This window comes from Varroa destructor, unplaced genomic scaffold (genome assembly GCF_002443255.2).
Source record: "Varroa destructor unplaced genomic scaffold, Vdes_3.0 BEIS01000001.1, whole genome shotgun sequence".
Classification (NCBI taxonomy): Eukaryota; Metazoa; Arthropoda; class Arachnida; order Mesostigmata; family Varroidae; genus Varroa; species Varroa destructor.
The window spans coordinates 13,029,569-13,035,259 of record NW_019211454.1 but is presented as its reverse complement, the minus strand read 5'-3'; positions in this window follow the sequence as shown (position 1 = coordinate 13,035,259).

Below are 5,691 nucleotides of genomic sequence, written 5' to 3'. Positions count from 1 at the left end.
CACGGTTTCTTATTACTATAGCAGCACGGAAAGGAAGATGCCCACTTATTGAACACTACCGCTACGTGAGTCATAATAACACTACATCTCAAAAACCGCTCCCCAATGTTTGATCGAAGTATAAAAGAATGGAGTGTACTATAATACGGCTTAATAGAAGAGAACAGAGAATTTTCGAAGTAGTAAGAATCAAGTGTGATTCCGTAGTGACGTCTGATAGGTCTTTTGGTCGAGACTAACTCACTTTTTTTTTTTATCACACAAGTTTCAGCAGGATTTTCTCACTGACGGTAATGTGGATTGTTGAATGTAAGGATATTATAAAAATCAACGATGAAAGAATTCTGTTTCATTAAATTAGTTTCGCTGACTTTATCAAGGTAATTATCGGACCTGACGATATAGGCAATAAGCTCCGCACCCCCATAATTTATACAGAAATGCAAATTAGCTCTCTACCGATTTTCATATATAGATCTGCAAAGTAAAACAGCCTGGTCACTATATAATAGTTTAAAATGCAGCCATTTTTCTATTACTCGACCTTATCTTATTTTCTCTAGCAATTATTTCGTGTCGGCTTCAATGGTTTTGTCAGGTGGCCGTCCGCGGCCATATGTTACCGGTGTCCTTGTTAGGCAATGCATAGTGACATTTGTTCAAAACAGGATATTGAAGGGCTGTTCCAACCCCGCCATGCTTTCGGAACGAGATTTCCATTACTGAGCGGAAAAACGTTGGATAGAGAGCCGACGAAATCAGTCAGAACTCTACCTTCGTAGTTTACAAACAACTATAGCTTAGGGTTTACTCTACTTGTTCCTGCCTAATTATAGAGTCAAGATGTGATCATTAGTTTCTAAGCTCTTTCGTTTTCGTCCTCTGATAACATCCTAAGTTCTGTCGTGTACAGCCGTCCGTAGTCTTGTCATTAATGTAATTTCAACATGGACAGATTACCTCTTTTCAAATATTGTAGATAATTATCAGTTTTTTAGTTCACTGCAAAGCTCATAAAAGAAAAAAAAACCCTATTTAGCTTACTGTACGCATTCCAAATGAGACTTAGTTTGTCAACGTACGCTCCTTTCTCAGAACTATCTATACACGACTCTTATCTGAGCTGTTCTCACTAATCCTGAAAATTTCTGTTATCATACCTGCGCACATCTTGCAGCAAGTTCGAAGTCGGGTCTGCTAACGGTTCAATTTATATCGACAGCCTTTAATTCATATACTTTTCTATAGGGGTGTGCACGAATTCGTCAGTCGCACCATGACTTCAAATGGTCCACCGTCGCGGTAGAACCGTATACACTGTGATACATATCACTGAAGCCAGCCTCTGATCTCCGAGCATAAGAGAATGCAGGTAGTCCGACATGGCTGATGATAACGGCGGCGATGATACATAGAAAACATATGTACTACACACGGCTATGATGGATTCGTTATTCGGTCTGGCTCCAAGGATTCAATGTAGTGTACATATTGCTAGGAAGTATTAAGCGAATGGCCAGCGCTGCGGAAATGTAGATCTTCATCATTCAACAGAACGATAGGAATAAAAACACCGTTGAGTTTGTTCCACCCAGCTTTCTGCTAGTAAGTAACGAACGAAAACGTTACTTTCTGTTCGTTTGAGAAAGAAGAAAATTATCGACAGATTCGATGACGAAAAGTAGCGTATGTATTATATAAACACTACAAACACACGGGCAGAAAGACATAAGGGAAAAGGACATAAAAGCCAAGAGCAGGAAGGGAGGAGTGAGCGTCCAGCTGAGTTATAGCCCATCCCTCTGCTACATGGCCCACAATATCTGTTGGCGTCCGTGTCTTTTCATGTCTCATGCATTCTTCAAGCCATCTTTCTTCTGTTCCCTAGCTTCTTGAATAGTCGAAAGTCTCCTCACAAGGATCTACTCCCCGTTGTGCGTCCAGGTAATGTGTTTCGCCTCATCGCCACAGCTCAGGCATAGATATATGAATATAGGCTTGTGTGCTTGGTTCCTATCGGTTGCTTGAACCGTGTCCGTCAATCACGGGCTCGTCTCACGTGCAGGCACACACAGGCATCAATAATACATGTGACCACGCGAGCACACGAAATAGCCAAGCAAGTGGAAACTGGTTCAAAGATCCTGAATCTTGTGTCTATCGTGTTGAACGTATGGTGATGTCAGCTCGATCCTTGGCTACTATTGTTGATACTATCATTTATTGGGCTCCTCTGTATAAATATTGCTATAGCCTTTGTTGGAAGGATTAGTCATCGTGGCGTATGCCTACTCACTACCAGAACTCCGTAGTCACCCGGAACGAGCCACGGCGACCGTACGTTCAGGTCCGGGATCATATCGGAATTCAGCAGCTTCTTACTGTCGAGCATCCATAACGAAGGCATCTTTTTTCCATTGGCTCCGAGGTTTTGTAAACAGTCAATCGCTCGTCGTGTCTGGAAGGTCGAGCGCGCTCGAATCTTTCAGCCGTTCCAAGCAACAGAGCGCTGTTCATGATGTTGGAATACTCCTGTCACAAAAATGATTCTACTTAGCAGTCCGCTTCGCCTTCTCTGACGGTTTTTGTTCGTAGTCCTCCTATGCATCTGAGCTACCTGTGCTCTTCCGCATGTACCAATCCAGAGGGTTCCGAAACCAATGAGCGAGCACAAACACGCAGCGTGTAATGTTCTTGCGATCCCTTCTGTTGTCACTTATCCACCATACGCTTGCGACATGTTTTGAGGAGCTCCATCCACGCCATCTCTATTCTTCTTTGATAAAGATCATCCGTCCTTCGAGAAATTCGGCGGATCCACGCAATCTTCTACATTACAGCCATCTAACTAACATAGCCAACAACTATTAACATGGTCTGTTCCTCTGGATCCGACTGCATAGTGACATTATCTCACCACATCTCGTTGACGACCTGTCAACTCGATACAGCGACGTAGAGTCAACGAGACGTGGACTTCTGCTAGTCACTTTCCGACAGCTCAGAAATCGAAGAACACGATAGGTTTTCAATAACGAGTTCCACGAGAACTCTGGCCTGTTTAGCTCTGCGTGTGCCTTTAGCTGTCTATAACGTGTAGCGGTATGCATATAATAGATCTGTTCCTGCCGTTCGAGAAACGGTCGTAAAATCGTTGGCCAGACCAGAGTGAAGCCAGCGACCGCTACTGCAGCAGCAGCAGCGGCAGCGGAGGTTGCCGCCGCTATCTAGCTCTTCCTTCGGCCTTTGGTTGATCCATAAGAATAAGTATCGGCACTCAGTTATACAGGGCCCAGAGCATAATAATATAACATATATGCCACCTATCGCAGGCGGACAACGCAAGCATGGTTCTGCAGCGGTGTAAATGGCGGGACGGTGGGCCGGCAGTCAAACGAACGACCTGTGCGTGTCGCCTGCGTATGAATGGCGTTGTAGGTCCCGCGTCGCTTGAGTGTAGCAATACTATGGCTGCGGAGCGTTATGTTCACCCAGTGAGACGATGAGAGCAAAAAAGACAGAGATCTCATCGGCGCGTTTCACATGTGGAGCTCATTTTTCGTCGTCTTGGCCGCCATCCCCATCATAGTAGTTGTTCAGCGGGGGTCCATCATTCTACCTCTACGCTGAATTATCTCTTTTTTAGTGGTTTCGGCTTTGCGCAGAGTCTTCTTTGTTGTTGAAGGTCGTATTGTTACTTTTTTGTTGTTATTATTACTGCGGCATTTACCCACTGACAGTAGACATTCGTGCACGCAGACACATGATCGGGGGCACTACTTAATACCGACATTTTCACGATCGCCCCTTGATCTATTATACACAAATACGAGGAACTGAATACGGAGGACAATGTACAAAGTCGCAGCCCTGCAGCGACTTTTCCGTCCATTCGTGCTACTACGATCCACTCGTCCATAGTGGGTGCCATCAACAAGGTTGATGCGAAGTTAAGAACTTTGCCTCTCCGTTTTCCCTTGGGGTTTACCGGATGACGGCGAAGGTTTTGGTAGATCACGCCGCGATCATTTCCATCAGAATAGAGTAGAGGCTACATTGGTAAGCTCCATGATCTACGATATCGAAACATAAGCGGCATCGCGAGCGACATCGATGAAAGTGCCGTTGCTCCTAGCCGTCACATGCCCACGTCGCGCTCGCTGATAACACCGGAATGGAATAACAACGTAAATACGATAACTATAAACGACAGCGACAGGTGCGCGGTGGCAACAACAACATCGACATAGGCATCGGTGACGCCGATAAGATGAGGGGCATGCGTCTTTCATATTAATTAAACACAGCTGCTTCCTGTTGCCGCTGTCGTGAAGCAACTATAAAATATGTCACCCTAACTATTAGAAAAATAACAAACAATGGCTATAGAGCACGCATAACGACAGCCCGACTATCTTCATGTACGCACTCCAGCAAAGGCTACTGCCGCAGTAGACGCTTACAAGCAAGCCCAATAAAGGCTGTTAAGCCAGTACGAAACGTCGGGTTTCAGAAATCTCGATCATTCATCTTCGGCAGCTACGTACTGCTTTATTCGATCTCCGATCATCTATTGCATTTCCATCATGATCAGTCATCGGTCAGTTTTTATGTTTGGTTTATCTGCCGTCAGTCTGAGCAGAACATTCGTATGACCTGGCAAAGAGGTTTCAGCCAAGTTGCTAGAAAGCCATATCGTAATGGCAGCGCAACTGACGTAGTGCAAAAATATACCCTTTGATATTTTGGATAGAGTATTATAAAAATGCACACAATATCTAATTATTTTGATACTACTAATTGGAAAACTGCCACCACTGAATTTTCTTAAAAAAGCTTGTTAACATTAGCCTTAAATAATGTCTCTATTTCGAGGTTGTATGTAGCTCCCCGAAGGCCATCCGACGACTGAATGCACGAAAGCTTAAATCTTTTTTCCAACAAGTCAAATTTTGAGCTGTCGCCCTCAGCCGATAGGACGGCAAACTGGGCATACAAGTGATTTGGGCAGTACCTCTTTTTTCGGTAAGATATTGCTTTTATCGTTTCATTGGGCACTATTTCGACATGGTTTGTTATCTCGGCGCTACATTTTTTGAACGCTTCTCCGACCCTACGTCTCCTAGAGGAAGCAGTATATAAATATAATATTTTATAGACTGATGATCGGTTAAGCTATTTCCTAAGAACCAGGACAGCAGTAGAATGCGAATAGAGAAACGATAAGCCGTCGCAGGCGTCGAACTATTAATACGCCCTAACGTCTGAGCCGTCACTGATATCTTTTACTCCCTAGAGCCACTAAATCTGTCTCTCTCTAGCGGTTCCTCCGACACTCGTCACTCTTCCTAACCACATCATTTGTGTGCCACCTACATAAGTGCATCTGGATGTTTGTGTATGTGTTCGTATAAGCCGAATACGAAGACGCTACCATCACCACTAGCGTTTCGCCAACGTTTCAATGGCCCATGGCCAATGAAAGAAAGATGAATGGGAGATTGTAAATACTGTAAAAGCTCTCTTGGTCTCGATCGGACTTTTCGGCTCCGCTTCGTACACAGCAACAAACACTATTTACACACGCATCAATGCTGGTACGAAGGCTCCACATGAAGAATCCAGCGTAACAATATTTATTAGCCCTTAACCTTCCCCCCGCTCTGTCACGTACATCTCATTCGTTGTCGC